Source organism: Pongo pygmaeus, chromosome 12 (genome assembly GCF_028885625.2).
Source record: "Pongo pygmaeus isolate AG05252 chromosome 12, NHGRI_mPonPyg2-v2.0_pri, whole genome shotgun sequence".
NCBI lineage: Eukaryota > Metazoa > Chordata > Mammalia > Primates > Hominidae > Pongo > Pongo pygmaeus.
The window spans coordinates 132409883-132432920 of NC_072385.2; the positions used below are offsets into that span (position 1 = coordinate 132409883).

General features: G+C 48.9%; 1 protein-coding gene and 1 long non-coding RNA gene across 3 annotated transcripts in view; both read left to right on the plus strand.

Annotated features, from left to right (window-relative positions):
- PXDN (peroxidasin) overlaps nucleotides 1-23038 on the plus strand; it is a 110062-nt gene that overhangs the window by 9925 nt on the left and 77099 nt on the right. The window lies entirely within an intron of this gene.
- LOC134737826 (uncharacterized) lies at nucleotides 305-22140 on the plus strand. Its single transcript, XR_010123196.1, has 3 exons — nucleotides 305-410; nucleotides 2016-2041; nucleotides 21678-22140. It is a non-coding gene; the product is annotated as an uncharacterized LOC134737826 (long non-coding RNA).

The following is a 23038-nucleotide window of genomic DNA, read 5'->3' on the forward strand; positions in this document are numbered from 1 at the left end:
GCTGAGATTACAGCCATGTGCCACCACGCCCAGCTAATTTTTGTATTTTTAGTAGAGACGGGGTTTCACCATGTTGGCCAAAATGGTCTCAGTCTCTTGACCTCGTGATCCGCCCACCTCGGCCTCCCAAAGTGCTGGGATTACAGGTGTGAGCCACCATGCCTGGCCGATTGACTTCAATTTTGAAGGAAGTTCTACTGTGGATAAAAAGCTATGAAACAACATCACATACGACAGAGAAACCTTTTGGGAAAGGAAGAGCCAATAGATATGGCAAACATCATTGTTGTCTTATTTTCAGAAATTGCCGCAGCTACCCCAACCTTCAGCAGCCACCACCCTGATCCGTCGGCAGCCAGCAACATCAAAGCAAGGTTCTCTACCAGCCAAAAGAAGAAAACTCTCTGAAGGTTCAGGTGTTTTATAAAATATTTTTAGCAATAAAATATTTTTTAAATAAAGTATGTATAGTTTTTAGATGTAACGCTACTGCATAGTTAGTCAGCTATATTATAGTGAAAATAGAACTTTTGTATGTACTGGGAGACCAAAACATTCATGTGAATAACTGTTTTGCAATTTTTAACTTGTTTCAGTGTTCTGGGCCCAAACCTGAAATCTCTGAGCAGTATATTTCTCTCTGGCCCCAATTTTTGTGATATTGTTGTCCTACATTTTATTTGTACATATGTTATAAACTTCACACTCTACTTCTATTATTTCATTTAAGCTGTCAGTTATCTTTTTAGAGATTTAAATAAACAGAGACATGTTTTTGTTCTTTCCAGTGCTGCTTATTCCTCTGCGTAGGTTCATATTTCAGTTCTTTTACTTCAAGAGCTCTAAAAAAAAGTCTTATAGTGCAGCTGTATTGGTAATCGATTCCTTTAGCTTTTGGATGTTTAAAAAGTGCTTTACTTTGCCTTAATTTTTGAATGATATTTTGCTGAGTAATATTCTGAGTTGGTGATTTTCTCTGACACTGCTTTTTTTTTTTTTTTTGACATTTGACACAGGATCTTGCTCTGTTGCCCAGGCTGGAGTGCAGTGGCACCATCTCAGCTCACTGCAGCCTCCGCTTCCTGGGTTCAAGCGATTCTCCTGCCTCAGCCTCCTCAGTAGCTGGGATTACAGGCGCACACCACCACACCTGGCTAATTTTTGTATTTTTAGTAGAACCGGGATTTTACCATGTTGGCCATGCTGGTCTCGAACTCTTGACTACAGGTGATCCACCCGCCTTGGCCTCCCAAAGTGCTGGGATTATAGGCGTGAGCCACTGCACCCGGCCGACACCGCTTTAAAAATGTCCTCTCACATTGTTTCCCATGAGGAATCTACTGACACCCGTATCGTGTCAGTAGAACATCTGTGTGTCTCTGGCTGCTTTTAAGATTTTCTCCTTATCCCTGGTATTGAGCAATTGGATTATTATGCCTTGGTGTGGTTTTCTCTGTGTTTTTTTGTGCTTGGGTTTTTTAATTTTGATTTTAATTTTTTATTTAATTTTATTTTTAAATGTTTGGACCTGTGGGTTTACAGATTTCTTCAAATTTGGAAAATGTGGGGGTGTTATGTTTTCTGTCCCCATCTTTGTCTCCTCTTCTTTGAAGATTCCAGTTATACATGTATTGGGCCACGGCTCACTCATCCAATGCTTAATTTTTTGTTACTGTGTCTTTTTCTCTATGTGTTTCATTTTGGGTAGTTTCTATTTTTTGTCTTGAAAGTAACAAGTCTTTCTTTCTCAATGTCTAATTTGCTGTTAATTCTACATATTTTTTAAATCAGACATTATGATTTTTCACCTTTAGAAAATGTGGGTATTAAAAACAAACCTTCCATGATTGCTTGATGTTTTGAACTTATGGAATAAATATAATTTTAATAATCTGCTAACTCTGCTAACTCTAACACCTGTGGCAGCTCTGGGTTGGTTTTAATTGAGTAATTTAATCTTCTCAATAGGGATTGTAATATCCTTCCTTTCATGCCATATCATTTTTTTTTAGCAGATTCCGGACAATGGAATTTCACTTTGGTGAGCACTGGATGTTTTTGTGTTCTTATAATTATCCTTGAGCTTTGTACTTGGTGCAGTTATATGGAAACAGTTTGGTTCTTGAAGGTCTTGCTTTTAAGATGTGTTGGGCAGGATTGGAGCAGTGCTTAAGGCTCATCGCCTTCAACCACTGAGGCAAGGCCCTTCCATGTCCCATACCAACTGCCTGTGAATCATGAGGTTTTCAGTCTGGCTGATGAGAACGGCACTGCTCACTTCTGGCCCAGTGTGTGTGTGGCCCCGTGATCCCTGCTCCATTTGGGTGGCTCTTTTCTGGCTGCGGGCAGTTTGTACGGCTCAGGGCTCTGCTCAGTGCTGGACGCTCTGCAGGCCCCTGGGCCTATCCCGGGAGGGCTCAGGCGTCCCATCTCTGTCCTGCCACAGGTCTGCCGCCTGGCCTTCCTGGGCTCTCAGCTTTGTCTTCTCTCTTAGGCAATGAGCTGGGGCCGTTTTCTGCTGGCTACATCTGTTTTCCGTCACACGGATCAGTGCTTCGTTGGCTGATGCCCAGTAACTTGAAAACAGTTGCTTCATATATTTTGTCAGTTTTTTTGGTTTTTGGTTGTTTCAGACAGAAGAGAAAGTCTTCCCTCTATAATCCCATCTTGTTCTAAAGCAGACATCTCTGAATTCTTCTGCAAGCAGGTGTGGTAAAATAAATAACATCATAAAATAATGACCACATTCACATTCCCAAGCTCAAATTTAAGAAAAGATGAAAATGACTCAATCCTGGTGTTCTCCATATTTCTTTGGAATGCCGTTGCGTTAGTCAGGGCCATTCAGCTTTAGCTGGTGTCCTGAACAACGGCAGAACCTCAGTGCCTTAAAACAGTGTGAGTTCCTGCCCCACTCACACAAAACCTCGTGCAAATGTTCTTGGCTGGGCAGCTCTTCACTGGAGGTTCAGCTCTAAGCCGTGGGATAGCTGCGTGTTTTGTGCCTGAGCTCTGTGGGATATGCCAGGCCGATCTGTCTACATTTCGTCTGTGGCTGCCCACTTCTGGCAGAGGCAGAGGTGAGTAGTTGTCACAAGCCAAGCTGTTTAGTCTGGCTTGGTAAGAACATGTTTGCTCTAACATTGACCCAAGGATCCCAGCTGTGCCCCGCCTGAAGCTCCACCGTCACCGGTCCCTGGCCTCGAACCTGTCACGGAAGGGGAGAGAGGAGGTTATGTGAAGGCTCACTGCTCCCACCTGCTCGGAGCTGACGCGTTGTTTCTGCTCCCAGCGCACTGAAGAGACGGTACATGTCTCAACCCAGATGCAAGGGTGCTGGGATGCGGAGGTCAGCCACGTGTCCAGCAAACCCCGATGCAAGGGTGCTGGGATGTGGAGGTCAGCTGTGTGTCCAGCAAACCCAGATGCAAGGGTGCTGGGATGCGGAGGTCAGCTGCGTGTCCAGGAAGTGGAAGTGGACCGTGAGCTTATCGGTTTTTGCCATAGCTGTCCCAGAGTTTAATAGCACACAATTATTGCTCGCTCTCTTAAAACTTCCTCTCGCTAGTTCATTTGTGTGTGTGTGTGTGCGTGTGTGTGTGTGTGCACGCTCTCCTCAACAGTGTTCTGTTGACATGGATGGAGCAGCTCTGCCTGCTTATCACCTTTCAGAGAGGTCTGTGATGTTGATATTCCCTTTGCTTGCTTCTGTGTTCTGGGACTTGCAGTGATTTTATCACCTCCCAACCCATCTTCTAATGTGGGCTGTAGCAACTACTACCACAGATAGTTTTAAGCTCTGTCCATCCTCTTCTAACAGGAAGCATTTTGTTATCATTTGGGGATTAAAGGCAGTTTATGTACGCGTCGTGGCCCAGTGTGATTATTGCGCTAAGAGTAGAATGGTTTCAGCGACTGGAACCATAGGTCACAGCCGGATTGCTTGTAATCTAGTTGCTTAACTGAAGACTTTTCTCTAAGGGATGGGACAGATTTGGGTTTGACCTCACGTGTGCCCTGGGTAATTAGAGAAGTAATGGGTCACCAGTGGAGGCTTTGAAGGAAGCCAGCAGGAATCCCGAATTCTCAGCCTGGATCATTGGCTTCTGGGGACCAGGAGTTGGATGTTTAAGTGGTTTTACTCAGATGTAAACCATGCCTCCTCCCCTGCCTGTGCTGGGCCGTCCGCCATACCCTGAGCCTGACTGCGGTCCTGCCCTTTAGCCAAGGAGCCCCGGCTCTTCCTGTTTACTTAGCGCAATTCTAAAGTTGTGTATGAATTTGTAAGAGCTTTGGAAATATGCCCCACTGCCTTCTCTCCCAGGACCCCTCAACTGCCCATCCATGTTCACCTCTTGTAGGTGTGGAGTTTGGTTAGGCACACAGAGGGGTATAATCTGCCAGGCCTGTTTGCCACAAGGGCTCAGCAGCTTTTTCTCCACGAGCTGTAAGCTAAGAATTATGATGCCTGCTCTTTTACCCACTAATTGCATCATCCAGCTTTCTTTTACAACATATTTTAAAAATATTTTTATGCAAGTTGCACATGTTCATGTTAGAAAAATTCAAAAATAAACAGGAACAAAATGAAACAAATTACTCACATTGCTGTCATTAAAGAGAAACATTAGTTGGGCTTTGTTCTCAGATGCACACACACACAGGCATTCAGGCGTGTGTAGTGCGTAGCAGTATTTATGTACCTGTTAATATTTATCTGTCATGTATCTATTTTCAAAAATTGGGTCATGCTACATGTTCTGCTCTATAATGCACTTTGTATGGTTTTAAAATCTGGGAATATATCATGATTGTGTGTCTGTTCAATAATTGGAGGCCTCCATCATCATTGTTAATGACCACACAGTATTTGTTTGAAATGGCCGAATTTGCCTAACCGAATTCTTATTATGGGTCATTTCTTTGTTTCTACTTTTCTGCTCCTGCAAACAATATTTCCAAAATGTGATTGCATGCATTTTTTTGTGTATCTGTCTAGGTTGTTTTTGGGGCACATTTGTATAGAAATCTTTTTTTTAAAAGATTTTTTTTAATTAAAAAAAAAATTTTTTTTTAAATCTTTTTTTAAAAAAATTTCTTTTTTTGGGGGGAACAGGTGGTGTTTGGTTACATGAATAAGTTCTTTAGTGGTGAATTCTGAGATTTGGGTGCACCCATCACCCGAGCGGTGTACACTGCATCCAATGTGTAGACTTTTATCCCTCACCCGCCTCCCCGACCCTGCTGTAGAAACCTTCTGGGAGGTTTTGATCTGCACCAGGGACTGTGGTTGGCCTACGGTGGGCTTTCCCTGTTGTGTTTTCTTCCTGGCCCCTTTCATATTTTCCTGTGGATGGATGTTCTCTGTAGCTGAGCAGTGGTGACTGACTTACTACAGGACTAATATAGAATGCACCTTCGGAGGGGAGCCTGTAACGGGTCAGGAGGGAGGGCTGAGGGGGAGGGTCAGGGGCCAAAGGTACCGTCTGTGACCCCGGGATGGTGGAAATACAGCCTGTGTAAGTGCTCATGTTTCTTTGCTGAGTAACTGCATTTTGATTCTTACAATTTGTTTTTTCTCCAACTGGTTTGATTTTCGGTATGCCCTAAGAGCCAAACCATCTAGCGTTTGTGCTTGTCATGTGTGTTTATTTGCCAGCTCTGTCTTTATCCCGGGTTCTGACAGTTCGCGCCGTGTGGCTTGTCTGTGTCTTGTTTGGTCTCTGCCTCACAGTCAGCTGTTCTTACCAGACCCATAGTCACAGTGGGACCTGCACACCGGGCCCTGAACTGGGAGGAGCTCACAGAGCAGCCAGCCCAGCACCCTGCCTGCTGTTCCCTGGGGCGGAGCCTGGTTAGCCGTGGTGGTCCTGTTCTGCAGAGCCCCGGAAGGCTGAATAAAAGAGTGTTCGGCCTGTCTCGCTTCTAGAGGACTTGCAGGGCTATATCTCTGGCCACAAAAGTTTTTTCAAATCCTCCTGTTTCGCGTGCATTCCTATTGAAGGACACTTTGTTTCTGTACATTGTTGATTCACTGACATTGTTAACGAGCTGTGGCCACGAACACCGTCCCCCACTCCTGAGTGGAGCTCCTCCACCACACCTGTTCCTTGTGAGGACAGCACAGACAGAACGGCAACACTGTGCTTTGGGGCCGTTTTAAATGGCAAAATCACCAACAAAAGCACAAAAAGTGTGAAATGCGTGGCCCTAAATAGACCTTGAAAAAGACCCTGTTTACGGCAGGAGAGTGGAAACAAGAGGGCTGCTGTCAGCTTCACCAGCTCAGCTGTGGACCCGGTTATCAGGTGACTCTGATTTTTCCCCATTCTGCGCCTGTCCACGGATAATGGCGGAGGTGCTCCAAGTACTGATTTTCGAGGTGAAGTCACAAATTTGGAATCTGCAAATAATGCGGAGGGACTGTATTCTCCGGCTGGTAGCTTCTAGAGAGAGGCTCTGTGCTGAGGGCCCAGGGACCCTGCCAGCAGGTGCCCTTGCCGTGTGACCGCCTCAAGCGAAACCTGCCTCGGAATCTGTGCTGCAGGGTTTACATTAGTCGTTAGGAACGGGACAGTTGGCTGGGTGGGTGCAGTGGCTCAGGCTTGTAATCCCGGCACTTTGGGAGGCTGAGGCGGATGGATCTCTTGAGCTCGGGATTTAGAGACCAGCCTGGGCAAAATGGCAAGACCCGTCTCTACAAAAAATACAAAAATTAGCTGAACATGGTGGTATATGCCTGTAGTCCTGGCTACTTACTTGGAGGCTGAGGCAGGAGGATTGCTTGAGCCTCGGAGGTTAAGGCTGCAGTGAGCTGTGATTGCACCACTGCACTCAAGCCTGGGCAATAGAGCCAGACCCTGTCTCAAAGAAAAGAGAACAAAAAAAGGAACAGGACAGTCTTGTGCAGAATAGCACAAGACAGTGAACAGTTTAGCAGTCCCTAACTAATCTTCTTTAGGGGAGAAAATATCTTGCCTTTCAGGCTAGATCAACTCTGAAGTTGTTATATTTAATTATACTATTGGGAAGTCAGAGAGAACACGCCACGTGGAGGCCCTGCCGGCGGGTGCTGGGGATGGAGATGAACTCAGCTGGCTCTGGGCGATTGACTCACAGGGGGTCTGGTGGGCAGGGGGTTGGACTCCACTGACCTGTGGTGTGACACGGTGGAGACTGTTCTTGAGAGGGATGGGAAGGCTGCCTAATTGAGGGCTGAGGAAAAATGCACCTGCGTGGTGGAGCCAGCAGCAGGTGCAGGGCATGTGCCAGCCTTGAGCTGGGGTCCTGCTCTGTGCTTTCCAGATGTGCTCCCTCGAGGACGTGACCGCACCCCCTGAAGCCTCAGCTTCCCCATCTGTAGGAGTCCTGAGGAGTAAGGAAGGGTGTGCGTGCAAACCTCCTAGCACACAGCCGAGCACAGTAGATGCTCTTGCAATGGATGCTGCTTATTACGTTACGGCTTGCATGGAATCCTGCACATTTAAGTGCGATACACTGAAATATGAGGCCAAAGAAGTCCGAAGGAGGGGCAGCCGCTGGTCCAAGGCTCAGGAGGAGGGAGCAGGAGGGACTCGGGATGGCTGTGATGGGGCAGTGGCGGTTCTCCGGGTGGAGAGTGGGCTGTGTGTGCTCGCAGGGCTCGGTCAGCGTCAGTGGTTACTTGATGTGCTGACTTTAATTGAAACAGATACTTCGATGCAAACAGGAAATTACAAGGAAGCCGAGTGTTCACTGCATTTTAGAATGGCAATTTTGTCTAACCGACCAGACCTATAGTTTAAGAAACATCTGATTTTCCCTTTTGAGACAACACTTTCTGCATTCTGGGGGTCCAGGACATGATCTGTGAGTGTGCCCTTCCCTTCCCAAAGCCCTGTCTTTATTTTTTAAAAAGCAGTTCTCGATTTCTAAAGTGTCATACTCACATAGATCTGTTAAGTCTTTGCTAAGAAGTACAGACAATAAAAACGGAAATTCAGACTTACTTTAAATAAAATATAAGGCTGATGTTGGTAGAGATGGAAAAATTTTGACTTAGCACTGATTGAAACTCTTAGATTAATATTTTTCTGTGGGGATGAAAATAAGACTATAACAACTTTCAGGCAGGAAGATTTCTTCACTGAGAATTGTTGTAGGAAAGAAACATGGCTTTGGAGACAAAATGCGACAGTGTCTGTGTGTTTCAACAGTGGAAAACAAAGGCTGCAGTTTATCTGAAGTCCTTGTCATTAAATTTATGCTCCTTTTCCTAGTCATAGCCAAGCTTCCTTTTGGGAATAAGATGAAACTTGTTGCATCCTGGCATGAAGCAAATATTTCTAAAAATGTATAACCAGCAGAGCAACACTTTTAACTTTTAAAAAAAATCAATTAAAGCAGATACAGTTACTCACGGTTGTAACTTACTCAAACACGTGGGATGTTTGTATTGGCATGGCAATAGGCGGCTGATGTTAGTCTTGAACATTTGTTTTCTTGTGCATGTTTTTTTCATTGTATGATTTTCCTGGATCAGTGCCCATGTCACCCCATCCATTCACGTTTACCCATCCATCCATAACCCCTCTTTCATCCATCCATTCATCCATCTATCTATCCGTCCATTAATCCATTCATTCATCCATCTATTCATTTATTAGTCCATCTGTCTGTCCATCCATAACCACCTATCCATTTATCCATCCATTAATCCATCCATTCATTAGTCTATCCATCTGTCCGTTCATCCATAACGACCCAACCATCTATTCTTCTATCCATCCATTAATTTACTCATTCATCCATCTACCCATTAGTTCATCCATCTGTCCATTCATCCATAACCACTCATCCATCTATTTATCCAGTCATCCATCCACCCATTAATCCATTCATTCATCTAGTCATTCATTAGTTTATCCATATTTCCATTCATCCATAACCACACATCCATCTATTTATTCATCCATCCATCCCTCCATCTATCCATCCATTAATGCATTCATTCATCCACTTTTCCATTCATTAGTCCATCTATCTGTTCATTCATTCATAACCACTCATCCATCTATTCTTTCTTCCATTCATTAATTCATTCATCCATCTGTCCGTTCATCCATAACTACTCATCCATTTTCCAGTCAGCCATCCATCAATGTATCCATTCATTAGTCCATCTGTCCATTCATCCATAATCACTCATCCATCTATTCATCCATCCATCCATTAATCCATTCATTCATCTATCCATTCATTAGTCCATCCATCTGTCCATTCAGTCATAATCACCCACCTATCTATCCATCCATGATGCATGCATCCATCCATCCACACATACATATCTCCATCTAGCTACCCACCCATGCACCCATCCATCCATTCCTCACTACAGGAATCACTGTGAAGTGTCCCACACTGGTGACAGCAGCAGGCTGTCAGGTGCTAGTGGTCTAGAAGGGGTCAGGCTGTGAGGCACACCGTGCCCTGCAGCACTGTGCCCCTTGAGCCACAGCCCTGTCCCTGCTTCCTCGTACCCCCTCCCATATTTTAAGAATGGCGTTGGAAGCCTAGCTAGAGGGTTATAGAGAAGGAGATAGCTGTGGAAGGAGCCCCACCTGTAGACGCACACCTCTTTTTTCCTAAGTTCAGAATGCACTGATTTTAAAATACAACTTTCTTATATTTTTTGAGGGGAGGTTAGAGAAGCCTCCTTTGCTGGGAGGTTCCTCAGAGTTCTGTGTCTAGCGGTCTTTTTCAACTGGTTATTGAGAAAATAAAGCTCCAAAGAAAATGATTTGGGTGAATATGTTCCCAGTTCTTTTGAGGATCACAGCCAGCTAGAATCTGGATGCTGGGATAACCCATGCATTGCACGCAATGGATGCTGCGTTGAGATTCTCCTGTTCTCAATTTCTCATTGGAGAGGGACTGCCAAGCCACCAGGACTCTGAGGACTCAGTGCCGAGAGAGGAGACTGCGTCAGCGTCACAGCCCCGGAACGAGGGAATGGCCATGCTGGCTGCTGACCGGAATAACCTGAGGCGAAGTGAAGACGTCCATGTGGAGAGCTTTCAAGAGGGACTGCTTTGGCTTAATTTTATTCTTTTTACACATTCTATTTTGTGTCTGCTTGCTCAGAAACTTCCTGATAGTTCATCTTCAGCCCATCCATTGTCAACACTTCTCGGGTTCATTATTTCTCGCATACCTCTTTGTCCTGTGGTATTTTTTCATTGATAAAACTGTCTTATTTAGCACTTTAAAAAGGGTTTCCTCATTCACTCATCAGTTTGGCTTGCCTTTCTCGCCTTCCTAACAAGTGATGTGTATGTGGGAATTCCCGTAGGTTAGATCCCCCTTTAAGTCTCTTAGTAACTATTTGGTATAAATATTTCTTGATTCCATTTTATGATTCATTTCCTCAGTGGAGGTCATTAAAACACAGCCTGATTTGAGGCTTTTATTTATTTATTTATTTTGAGACAGAGTCTCTCTCTGTCTCCCAGGCTGGAGTGCAGCGGCACGATCTCGGCTCACTGCAAGCTCCGCCTCCTCGGATCACGCCATTCTCCTGCCTCAGTCTCCCGAGTAGCTGGGACTACAGGCGTCCACCACCACGCCCGGCTAATTTTTAGTAGATACGGGGTTTCACCGTGTTAGGCAGGGTGGTCTCCATCTCCTGACCTCGTGATCCGCCCGCCTCGTCCTCCCAAAGTGCTGGGATTACAGGTGTGAGCCACTGCACCGGCTGATTTGAGGCTTTTAGAAAAGCAACAAGCAAAACTGAATCTGTTTCAGTAGAGCCTGGAGTCAGTTACTTCCTGGGCTTGGTTTGTGAAGAGGGGCTTCCTGCCTGCCGGTTGGCTGAATCCTGGATGAATGCCCAGTGGGATTAACATGATTCATCCATTTATTTTGCTCAACTCAAAGAGCACACTGGGTCTTTCTCAACAGGAACCACCTCAATTAACCCGTACAGTTGTTTAAACTATTCCCGTTCAGTTGTTTGAATTCTGACACTTCTCCTAAGTTGGCTTCATCTCAGCTGCCTTCCACATTTGCACCTTCTAAGTGAAGGAGCCCCGCCCTCAGCCACGCTGCATGCCTGCCTGTGATGCTGAATTTTATGTCGACTTGGCTGGGCCACTACACCCAGATATGTGCTCAGATATTATTCTGGATGTTTCTGTGGAGGGGTTTTTAGAGGACAGTAACATTTAAATCTGGCCGACTGTCCTCTGTGGTGTGGGTGGACCTCGTCCAGTTAGTTGAAGGCCCTAACGGAATAAAGGCTGACCTCCCCTGAGCAGGAGGGAATTCCACTAGCAGAGGCGGCTTTTGGACTGGAGCTGCAACTACCATGCTTCCCCAGGGCTGTAGCATCGGTAAGCGGCCAGCATGTGGACTGCTGTCCTGGGTCAGGTGCCCACCCAGGTCCAACCAGCTGCGGTCCAGGAGGACCAGGTCATGTGACACACATTGTGAACACTGGGTTGGTCAGGGTTCTCCAGAGAAATGGAAACCACAGGATGTGTGCACATGCGTGTGTGTGTGTGTGTGTGTGAGAGAGAGAGAGATGCAGAGAGAGCTGTATCTGAGAGGCAAAGGTGGTTGGCTGCCTCCCCAGGCTCTGGTCTGGAGCAGGTGGTATGAGAAGGCGTGGAGCGAGGCACCCCTGCAAACTCTGGACTTGCCAAGCCACCACCATCTCAGCCAGCTCCTTAAAATACACCTCCTCCTTCTGCCTCTCTCCTCAACTTCAACCCCACCTCTCTCTCTGCATCCCTTCCTCTCTCTCTGCATCTCTCTCTCTCTGCATCCCTCCCTCCCTCTCTCTCTCTCTCTGCATCCCTCCCCTCCCTCCCTCTCTCTCTCTGCACCCCTCCCTCCCTCTCTCTCTCTCTCTGCATCCCTCCCTTCCTCTCTCTCTCTGCATCCCTCCCTCTCTCTGTGCATCCCTCTCTTTGCATCCCTCCCTCCCTCTCTCTGCATCCCTCCCCTCCCTCTCTCTCTCTCTGTCTGCATCCCTCCCCTCCCTCTCTCTGCATCCCTCCCTCTCTGTGCATCCCTCTCTTTGCATCCTTCCCTCCCTCTCTCTGCATCCCTCCCTCTCTCTGCATCCCTCCCTCTCTCTGCATCCCTCCCTCTCTCTGTGCATCCCTCTCTCTCTGCATCCCTCCCTCCCTCTCTCTCTCTGCATCCCTCCCTCTCTTTCTCTGAATCTCTCTCTCCCTCCCTCTCTCTTTCTCACACACACACACACACACACACGCACGCGTGTACACACATCCTGTGGTCTCCATTTCTCTGGGGAACCCTGACCAATCCAGTGTTCAAGATGTGTGTCACATGACCTGGTCCTTCTGGACCACAGCTGGTTGGAACCGGGTGGGCGCCTGACCCAGGACAGTGGTCCATGTGCTAGTCGCTGATGGCCAAGCTTAGCCCAGCCAATGCTGTCTCCTGAGAACTTGAACTTGAAAATGTTCAGGGATTAACAGCTGGCCGTGGGGGCTGAAATCGGAGGGCTGTGGTGAGAGTCCAGAGAGGCCCTGGAGGCCACTGTTAGAGGCACAGGGGCGCTAGGGAGCCAAGCAGGCAGGTCAGCGGGGACCCGCGGGGAGTTCAATGCCTCCTGCAAGGCCAGCGTCCCCTCTTAGGTTCCATGTACCCTCGAGGCACACAGGCTTTGTGTGGTTTATGTAAGGATTCGTGCTGGGGAGAGGACCCTGACCAGGGGCACAGACTCAGGGACCTCACCCAGGAGAGCCTAGGACAGAGCCTGGCTGGGTCGGGTGCTGCCGGCTGCTGCCTGGGGAGGGCCTGTCTCCATGGGGTGTGCTCTTAGGGGACTGCCAGGCTGTGGCTGAGGGGCAAAGGTGGGTGGCTGCCTCCACTGGCTCCGTTCCCACATGGGGAGCAGGTGGTGTGAGAAGGTGTGGAGCAAGCCCCCTTCCGAGTAACTCAGGCGGGAGGCTTGGCCGCAGGGCCCCAGGCTGGCTCGCTCGTCTAAGGAGCCATGACTGTGCCAGTACAGCCAGCCCCTGGCCCCTGGCATCTGAGCTCGGCTGCTGTGCCCAGTGTTTGCCTTTGCAAGGACCTTGCATGGCTGTCAGCGTGTCCTGGGTGTGCCCTTCACATGCCATCTGCGAGGTATGGTCTTCGGGGCTGGGCTTCCCCCACAGCCATAAGAACCCCTCTTTGGGCTGGAGTCATGGCAGGTTGCCGTGGGCCACACGCGGTGGCAGGTGCTGGGAGCTGCCCGCTCTGCCCTGCCCTGCCCTGGCCATTTCTTCCTCAGCCTGTTTGGCTGTGGCAGGCCAGAGCTGGAGACCAGGCTCAATCAGAGGACTGGACATCACCAGAGAAAGGATGCCTAGAAAGGCCTGGAGATCCAGCAGCCCTAAAGGGACCACACACGCCCTGCCCACATCACCCCGTGTTTGCTGCTCCATGTCACCCCGTGTGTGTGGCCCCACGTCACCCCGTGTGTGCTGCCCTGCGTCACCCTGTGTTTGCTGCTCCGCGTCACCCTGTGTTTGCTGCTCCGCGTCACCCTGTGTTTGCTGCTCCGCGTCACCCTGTGTTTGCTGCTCTGCGTCACCCTGTTTTTGCTGCCCCGTGTCACCCCATCTGTGCTGACGTTGCTGGCCTCTGGGTTCCTGAAGATAGTCTCTTCCCTGTGTCACCCTGTGTGTGCTGCCTGGGGTCACCCTGTGTGTGCCTGCGTTACTGGCCCCTGGGCTTCTGAAGACCGTCTTTGCAGGTGGACTGGGGCTGTGCCATACCCGCATGCATCAGGTGGATTGGGACTCCGCCATCGCCATGCGTGTCAGGCGGGCTGGGGCTCCGCCGTCCCCGCGCGCGTCAGGTGGGCCGGGGCTCCGCCGTCCCCGCGCGCATCAGGTGAGCCAGGGCTCTGACATCCCCACATGCATACCTGCTGCACGCTAGCCTTTCTTCTGTTCCCCTGGCCCCAGACACCCTCTGTGTCCCCTGTGTCCTCTGCTCTGTCCATGTTCCCAGTGTTGGCAACACCCTTCCTGGTCAGCTGCCATCCTGGGAATTGCTCAGTCTCTCTCCTAAAACTCTGGGCTTAAATTCCTTTGGGTGGGGACACCAGACAAAAGGGGTGACCCACAGGAGGGGCTCAGGACTCCCCTGTGGGATGGGCAGAGTGGGTGAGTGTGGCAGGGCGGGGAGTGTGGCAGGTTAGTACAGTAGATTCATATGTTGGATTAGTGTGGTAGATAGTGTGGTAGACAGTGTGGCAGGTTTGGGTGGTAGATTAGTGGAGTAGGTTAAAAGAGTAGGTTTGGGTGGTAAGTTAGTGGCATAGGTTAATAAAGTAGGTTTGGGTGGTAGGTCAGTGGAGTAAGTTAGTAGAGTAGCTTCAGGTGGTAGGTTAATGGAGTAGGTTTGAGTGGTAGGTTAGTGGAGTAGGTTAAAAGAGTAGATTTGGGTGGTAAGTTAGAGTAGGTTAGTAGAGTAAGTTTAGATGGTACGTTAGTGACATAGGTTAATAGAGTAGGTTTGGGTGGTAGGTTAGAGGAGTAGGTTTGAGTTTTAGGTTAGTGGAGTAGGTTAGTAGAGTTGGGTGGTAGGTTAGTGGAATAGGTGAGTAGAGTAGGTTTGCGTAGTAGGTTAGTAGAGTAGTTTTGGGTGGTAGGTTAGTGGAGTAGGTGAGTAGAGTAGGTTTGAATGGTAGGTTATTGAAATAGGTGAGTAGAGTAGGTTTGGGTAGTTGGTTAGTAGAGTCACTTTGGGTGGTAGGTTAGCACAGTAGGTGAGTAGAGCAGCTTTGGGTGGTAGGTTAATAGAGTAGGTTTGTGTATTAGTCTGTTTTCATGCTGCTGATAAAGATACCCGAGACTGGGTAATTTATACAGAAAAAAGGGTTTAATGGACTTAACAGTTCCATGTGGCTGAGGAGGCCTCACAATCATGGCAGAAGGCAAGGAGGAGCAAGCCACGTCTTACATGGATGGCAGCAGGCAAAAAGAGGGAACTTTTGCAGGGAAACTCCGCCTTATACAACCATCAGCTCCCATGCGACTTATTCACTGTCGTGAGAACAACAGGGGAAAGACCTGCCCCCATGATTCAATTACCTCCCACCAGGACCCTCCCATGACATGTGGGAATTCAAGATGAGATTTGGGTGGGAACACAACCAAACTATATCATTTTGGATGGTAGGTTAGTGGAGTGGGTTGGTGGAGTAGGTTTGGGTGGTAGATTAGTGGAGTGGGTTAGTAGAGTAGGTTTGGGTGGAAGGTTAATGGAGTAGGTGAGTAGAGTAGGTTTAGGTAGGTTAGTAGAGTAGCTTTGAGTGGTAGGTTGGTGGAGTAGGTTTGGATGGTAGGTTAGTGGAGTAGGTTAGTTGAGTAGTTTTGGGAGGTTGGTTAGTGGAGTAGGTTAGTAGAGTAGGTTTGGATAGTAGGTTAGTGAAGTAGGTTAGTAGAGTAGCTTTGGGTGGTCGGTTAGCAGAGTAGGTTAGTAGAGCAGGTTTGGGTAGTTGGTTAGAATAGCTTTGGGTGGTCAGTTAGCAGAGAAGGTTAGTAGAGCAGATTTGGGTAGTTGGTTAGTAGAGTAGCTTTGGGTGGTCGGTTAGCAGAGTAGGTTAGTAGAGCAGGTTTGGGTAGTTGGTTAGAATAGCTTTGGGTGGTCAGTTAGCAGAGAAGGTTAGTAGAGCAGGTTTGGGTAGTTGGTTAGTAGAGTAGCTTTGGGTGGTCAGTTAGCAGAGTAGGTTAGTAGAGCAGGTTTGGGTAGTTGGTTAGAATAGCTTTGGGTGGTCAGTTAGCAGAGAAAGTAGAGCAGATTTGGGTAGTTGGTTAGTAGAGTAGCTTTGGGTGGTCGCTTAGCAGAGTAGGTTAGTAGAGCAGGTTTAGGTAGTTGGTTAGAATAGCTTTGGGTGGTCAGTTAGCAGAGAAGGTTAGTAGAGCAGGTTTGGGTAGTTGGTTAGTAGAGTAGCTTTGGGTGGTCAGTTAGCAGAGTAGGTTAGTAGAGCAGGTTTGGGTAGTTGGTTAGAATAGCTTTGGGTGGTCAGTTAGCAGAGAAAGTAGAGCAGATTTGGGTAGTTGGTTAGTAGAGTAGCTTTGGGTGGTCGCTTAGCAGAGTAGGTTAGTAGAGCAGGTTTAGGTAGTTGGTTAGAATAGCTTTGGGTGGTCAGTTAGCAGAGAAGGTTAGTAGAGCAGGTTTGGGTAGTTGGTTAGTAGAGTAGCTTTGGGTGGTTGGTTAGCAGAGTAGGTTAGTAGAGCAGGTTTGGGTAGTTGGTTGGAATAGCTTTGGGTGGTCAGTTAGCAGAGAAAGTTAGTAGAGCAGGTTTGGGTAGTTGGTTAGTAGAGTAGCTTTGGATGGTCGGTTAGCAGAGTAGGTTAGTAGAGCAGGTTTGGGTAGTTGGTTAGAATAGCTTTGGGTGGTCAGTTAGCAGAGAAGGTTAGTAGAGCAGGTTTAGGTAGTTGGTTAGTAGAGTAGCTTTGGATGGTCGGTTAGCAGAGTAGGTTAGTAGAGCAGGTTTGGGTAGTTGGTTAGAATAGCTTTGGGTGGTCAGTTAGCAGAGAAAGTTAGTAGAGCAGGTTTGGGTAGTTGGTTAGTAGAGTAGCTTTGGGTGGTCGGTTAATGGAGTGTGTTAGTAGGGTAGGTTAGTTGAAGATGTCCGTGGTGCAGGTCAGTAGAGTAGTCCATGTGGTTCCAGGCTCAGGATCAGCTATTTTGTGATTCTGTCTGCATTTATTAGAAGACCTTGTATAAATAAGTTTCCCACATCAACAGTTTGGTGACCTGATTCTTTTCATCTATTAGGTAAATTAGGTGAGTCTATTGTTGCAAGTTTTTCTTTTGTCAATAGAAGTTTACAAAGATTCAGGGGTGTGTGAAGTCTTTTCCGTTAGTGTGTGGACCCATTGTTTCTTGGTTGTGTGGTTACCAGTCAGGAAAAGCTGCTGAGCCCAGTTGAATCAGATAGCCCCGGGCGAGAGGCATTTGGACTGATCCGCAGAACCGAGAACAAAGAGGCCTTGAATAGTGGACAGGCAGCTGCGGAATCCCTGTTCCTGTCAGACTTTCCACCAGCCAGTTTAGGCATTAATCTATTGTCAGGGGAAGGCCAAGAATTCACCAGCCAAGCAGCCTTTTTTTCTCAGGAGTGGCCTCAGCCAAGAGGATAGTGAGGGAGCTTTCTCATGGCCATTGTTTCTAGACGTCAGATTTGGGGAGGCCTTAGCATTTTAAGATCGATGGCTGTGTTACATCAGATTTGTCTTCCCATCAGTATGCAAACCTTAGCCAAGTTAAAAATGGGGAGTGTTGAGTGCAGCAGAGATCATGCTTACCAAGGGGCTGTTGAGAGTGGGTCAGGGAGCAGAGTTTTGGGGACATGGGGCTGGATGGGGGCGAGGCTAGTGACCCCTTCTTTTTCTTCTCCTGTTGGGCTGTGGGACTTCAGGCACAGGGACCCACTTATCTGAACCTGTCCATGTGGTGTGAAATGAAGGAGTGGAACTGGGCATCCTTTCATCATTTTCCAGCCCCTTATGTTTGTCCTTGGGGTCAAATGGGGTGTCTGGGGTGGTTACCCCTGTACTGATGGAGAAGGGGCTGGGAGGGCTTGAGAGGTACCACCAGGGCATAAGGCTCCAGACAGGACCTCACTGTGGGCCCCACCACGTGATTGGAGGTGCCTGTCTCTTTCCGAGGAGGATGCTGCACACTGGGCCTGCATGCCAATCCCTCGCCCTAGGTAGAGGGTGTCCCTGTGCCCAGCCTGCCTGCCACCTCCGACGCTGGTCCTCCTTAACCACCAGCTTCCCAGTGTACACCTCTTATTTCATCCGGTCCTTGCCGCAGTCCTGGGAGGCAGGCGATGTTGCCGCCTTGGTTTTTTTTTTTTTTTTTCCTGAGATGGAGTCTCGCTCTGTTGCTCAGGCTGGAGTGCAGTGGCATGATCTCGGCTCACCACAACCTCCGCTTCCCGGGTTCAAGTGATTCTTCTGCCTCAGCCTCCCAAGTAGCTGGGATTACAGGTATGTACCACCATGCCCAGCTAATTTTTGTATTTTTATAAGAGATGGGGTTTCACCATGTTGGTCAGTCTGGTTTCGAACTCCTGACCTCAGGTGATCCACCCTCCTCAGCCTGCCAAAGTGCTGGGATTACAGGCGTGAGCCACCGTGCCCAGCCCGTCACCCTGGTTTTATAGATACATACACTGAGGCTCAGAGAGGCCCAGACATCTGTCCAGGAAGCCACAGCCAGTCAGGTGGCACAGCTGGATTCTACCCCAGGCCTGCTGTTGCCTTGTTTTCGGCCAACACTCCACCACCTGCCTTCAAATTAGAAAAGACCAACACTTGCTCGGAGCAGCTGGGTGAAGGCTATATCGTTTTCCTGGAAAAAACTATGTCTGTGTCATATGCACACATTGGGCAGCTGGGTGAGGGCTGTATTGTTTGCTGGAAAAAAACTATGTCTGTGTCATACGCACACATTTTGGTATCCCCGGGCAAGTACCTTAACCCTGAGTATGGAAGATATTCATCCTGCAGAGGTTGGGCTGGGCAGGGAGGTGAGGCCTTTCCATGAGTTACCTGCCGCTCTGGTCTCTGTGCTCAGAGCCTGGGAAGTGGTCCACTCTGCACTTCCCTGGCTGTTTCCATCTGCAGCTTGTTCGGCTGCTGCAAGCCAGGGCTGGAGACCAGGCTCCAGCAGAGAGCCGGCCGACCTGTGGCTGAGTTGCTTTGGTGTTTCTGGGATGCTGGGGACGACACCCGCCCGGCACCGTGGCGTGTTCCTTGAGTTAGAAGATACAGCCCCTTATTTGCACCTGTGTCCTGTTTTCATAACAGGAAGGCGTTTACAGTTTCTCAGCAGAAGCTGAGTTGAGTTCCCACTTCTCTTCATCTGGGATTTCATTTGCATGATTCTGCTGGGAATTGGCTCCCGCTCCGTCGCTGTTTTTTGTGGCTGTTTCTAATTAGACAGATGACGGCCGGCAGTGTTTTCCCGGACATACTTAGCGGGAAATGTGGAGTTCCTGCAGTTGTTTCACATGCCTGGTTCTTTAGCAGATGACCGTCGGCTGTTTCCCTCTCATGACCGCACTGTCCTTGCCCTTAACCCCGGAGCAGGGTCTTTCTGGGGCAGAATGAAATGGCCTTGGAAGAAGTTTTCAGGATCGCAAAACTGCCCAAGTTTTTCTGTCTGGAAGGCAGGAAAAATACTGAATTTTATTTTTTAACACCCATGGAAGAAGTTTTGGATTATTTTTCCCAAAGAGTAAACTGTATATGCATGAACAAACAGATTTGTATTGTTTATTTGTAAACCGGGGATGGGGGGAGGGGGCTTTGTATTAATGGGTGGTGTGTTCACATGTAGCCTAAAACCTGATGCTCCCAAAAGATAAATGCTAGAAATGGGTTAATCTTGGACAGAGTGAGCAAGACAGGGCGCCAGGCCAGGCTCCCAGAGCCTGGAGGGGGACCCCCTACTTCCTGTGCCCTTGGCCAAGGGCCCCATCTGACCCACGCCTGGTTTGTCCAGACCAAGAGCTGTGCACTTTGCATTTCTAAATGGTTCAAAAAAATCAAAAGGGTAATATTTCATGATGTGAACATTTTATGAAATTGGAATTTCAGCACCATAAATAAAAGCTTATTGGAGCTTGGCCACAGCCACCCGGTCGTCTCTTCTGTGGCTGCATTCCTGCTGCAGAGACGGAGTTCAGGAGCTGCAAGGCCACGATCTGCACCTCAAGCAAAGATGTCCCCACCTGGCCTTTTAGGGAACGCGCGCACTGGGCCTGCTGTGGGAGGGGCATTTCCCTGAGCGTGGACCCTCGGTCACTGCTGGGCGAGGATTGGTGGTGATGAGGAAGGGGTTGGAAGTTCAAGAAAGTGTAACTGGCAGGGTCCCTGCTCCCACAGTAGCCCTGTCTTCTTGGCAGAGGCAAGGCCTGCTCTCCTCTCAAAGGCGTGGGAGCAAGTGGGCCAGGGTGCAGGACCATCGGGGGACACGGGAACCTTCCGAAGATTGGCTCCTGGGGTTTTGGAGGGCTTGACCTGGGCTAGGGTTGGCCCCTCAACTACCTACCCAAGGGTGCTGTGGGGTGACGTGTAAATCCATAATAATCAAGTGCAGATGTAAGAGCAATAAATGAGGCAGTCGAAAAAAATAACAGTATCCTGGATGCGGATGGGTGTTGTGGCAGGGAGGTCACCAAAGGTGACGGATGCACTTTCTTGAAGCTTTTTATCTGAAGGCCATTTCCAAAGCTGCCAATCCCAGTATTATCGTAGGTTGCCCAGGCTGGGCCATGTTTCAGGGTGAACGAACCTTCGCTGTCCCTTACGACCCACGTGCCCAGCCCGCACAGCAGAGCCTGGGAGCCTGTACCTTCCTGGCTCTGGGAGCTCCTTCCCACCTGCTGAGGCACTCTTAAGTTCTCTTCTCATGTCTCTTTTTAAGCAATACCAAAAAAAATGGGGTCAATGAACACCCCAGGACACTTATGGGGAGATGCAGTTCTCTGGAGCAAGCTGCACTGGGGTTGCCTGGCTGCCCACCTCTCACCTCTCAGGGGCCCGGGGTCTCAGGTGTGCCCCTCAGTCGGTGCCCCCATGCTCTGGAGGCACTGCAGCAGCTGCAAGTACCAGGAGCACACACCAAGGCCCCGAGCACACGAGCACTGGGGGTTGGGGGTGCCGAGGCTCCCACCCACCCGGGGTCCGTTTGGAGGCACAGCCGCTGTGCGGCCACCCCGGGCTGTGAGGGAGGCAGCCTCTGGCGCTGGAGCGGCCAGTTGAGAGAGGTGGCCCCCAAGCTCTTCCTGTCAGAGGCAGGTGCCCCTCCCACTCTCCCCAGCCTGCAGTCACCCGCAGGAGTCTGGAATGGGTTTTCCAGGTGGGGATTTTGCTCTGGACTGGGGGGCAGGAAGACCTCTGAGCCGCAGACTTCCCAGGTGCCTCCTGTCGGATCCACCTGCTTCTTTTCGCAGGGATGGAAGCCCGGAGGCCAGGCTGAGTTATCACAGCACAAAACTGTAGCAGGGAGAGGCTCAGCCTTCTTTCTTCTCCGGTAATTGATCGTTGGTGCAGAAAATTAGAGTTGCTTTAGATCTCGCTCTGCAAGGCACTGGGGAGCGTGTCTGAATCCTGAGGGCCCTGCTTGTGACGTGAGATGGGAGGGTGGCGGGGGCCTCGTGCAGCGGCTTGGGGACTCGGGCCCCAAGATCACCAGGTCTAGGAACCAGGGGCCACCTGTGTGACTCATTCATTTACTTTTAATTAAAGGAGTATTCTTTTTAAGAAAAAATATACAACATACTCCAAAACGGCCGGACACAGTGGCTCACGCCTGTAATCCCAGCACTTTGGGAGGCCAAGGCGGGTGGATCACCTGAGATCAGGAATTTGAGACCAGCCTGGCCAACATAGTGAACCCCATTTCTACTAAAAATACAAAAAATCAGCTGGGCCTGGTGGCGGATGCCTGTAATCCAAGCTACTCGGGAGGCTGAGGCAGGAGAATCGCTTGAACCTGGGAGGTGGAGGTTGCAGGGAGCCGAGATTGTACCACTGCATTCCAGCCTGGGCAACAAGAGCAAAACTCCGTCTCCAGAAAAAAAAAAAAATCTAAAACTAAGAATAACAGTTTCCCCACCCCCGAGTCTCATCCGATGGTTTTCGTTTTAGTTCTGCTGCTGGCTGCTTTTCCATGACAAGACCGCCATGTGTGACCTCCTCAACTTCAGGCCGTCCCTGGGGATTCGCTGCTGTGAAGAAGAGGAATTTAGCAAATTTAGATTTCCATTCTTCTCCCCTTTCTGCCTGCTTGGAATTTTGTTGGTGATGTGATCTGACATGAACCAGGCTCCTGACATTTCAACTTGATCCTCCAAACAGTTGTCTTCCACAGTCTCTCTATAGGCTCATTATAAAAAGTTGAACCCAGTAAAACAAGGTTTAGTGTTATGATTATTTTATGACATGATGCATTACAAAAAAGTGAAACATCACCTTAAGAAGGAAATGATATTGTCATTAAATCCCAGAGAAGCCTAATATTTAAATATTATCACTGCATTTTTACATTTGCTGATTGAACTCAGAAACCTAAAATCATAATAAAAATTATAATGTACGTTCTTCCTTTCAACTTGTCAATACTTTGATTTATTTCCCAGTCTTCTTTGGAAATAGCTTTCTGTCCTATGCTTTTCATACTAACTCAGTTTTCTTTTCTGAGTCTGTATTAATTGGAGAGAAAAAATAGCTTTTTACCTTCTTTGATCTTGATCGATATATATTCCTCAACATTTTCATTGACAAGATTTTAAAATAATTTACTGGATGATTACTTGAGAGTTGAGTTAACTTGACATCTTATCTTGGGAAGCTGAGATGGGAGCTGCTGGTTGAGTGCAGTGGAGCTTTGGATGAGGAGGAGCTCCTGGGTCAGCCTCCTGCCTCCTGAGAGAGCAGTTACAAGTCCAGGCCCCTGTTTATAGGGAGCTGAGATCTCCCCAGACCTTCTGAGTGAGGATTTGGTTCGTGGCTCCCAAATGCAGTGGGAGCTGGCTGTTGAGAGGCGTCATCACTGCCAGAGAGCCTCCACCAGCACCAGCACTAGCCTTCCCCCAGTGGTTCCTGCAGGTGGCCCTCCTTTTATTCAGCCTAGTGGTTCAGCAGGTGCTGGTGGAGGAGGTGCTGGTGGAGACTGGGTGCTGTTGGAGTGGGTGCTGGTGGAGTGGGTGCTGGTGGAGAGTGGGTGCTGGTGGAGAGTGGGTGCTAGTGGAGAGTGGGTGCTGGCGGAGTGGGTTTTCGTAGAGTGGGTGCTGGTGGAGTGGGTGCTAGTGGAGAGTGGGTGCTGGTGGAGTGGATGCTGGTGGAGTGGGTGTTCGTAGAGTGGGTGCTGGTGGATAGTGGGTGCTGGCGGAGTGGGTGTTCGTAGAGTGGGTGCTGGTGGAGTGGGTACTAGTGGAGAGTGGGTGCTAGTGGAGAGTGGGTGCTGGTGGAGAGTGGGTGCAGGCGGAGTGGGTGTTCATAGAGTGGGT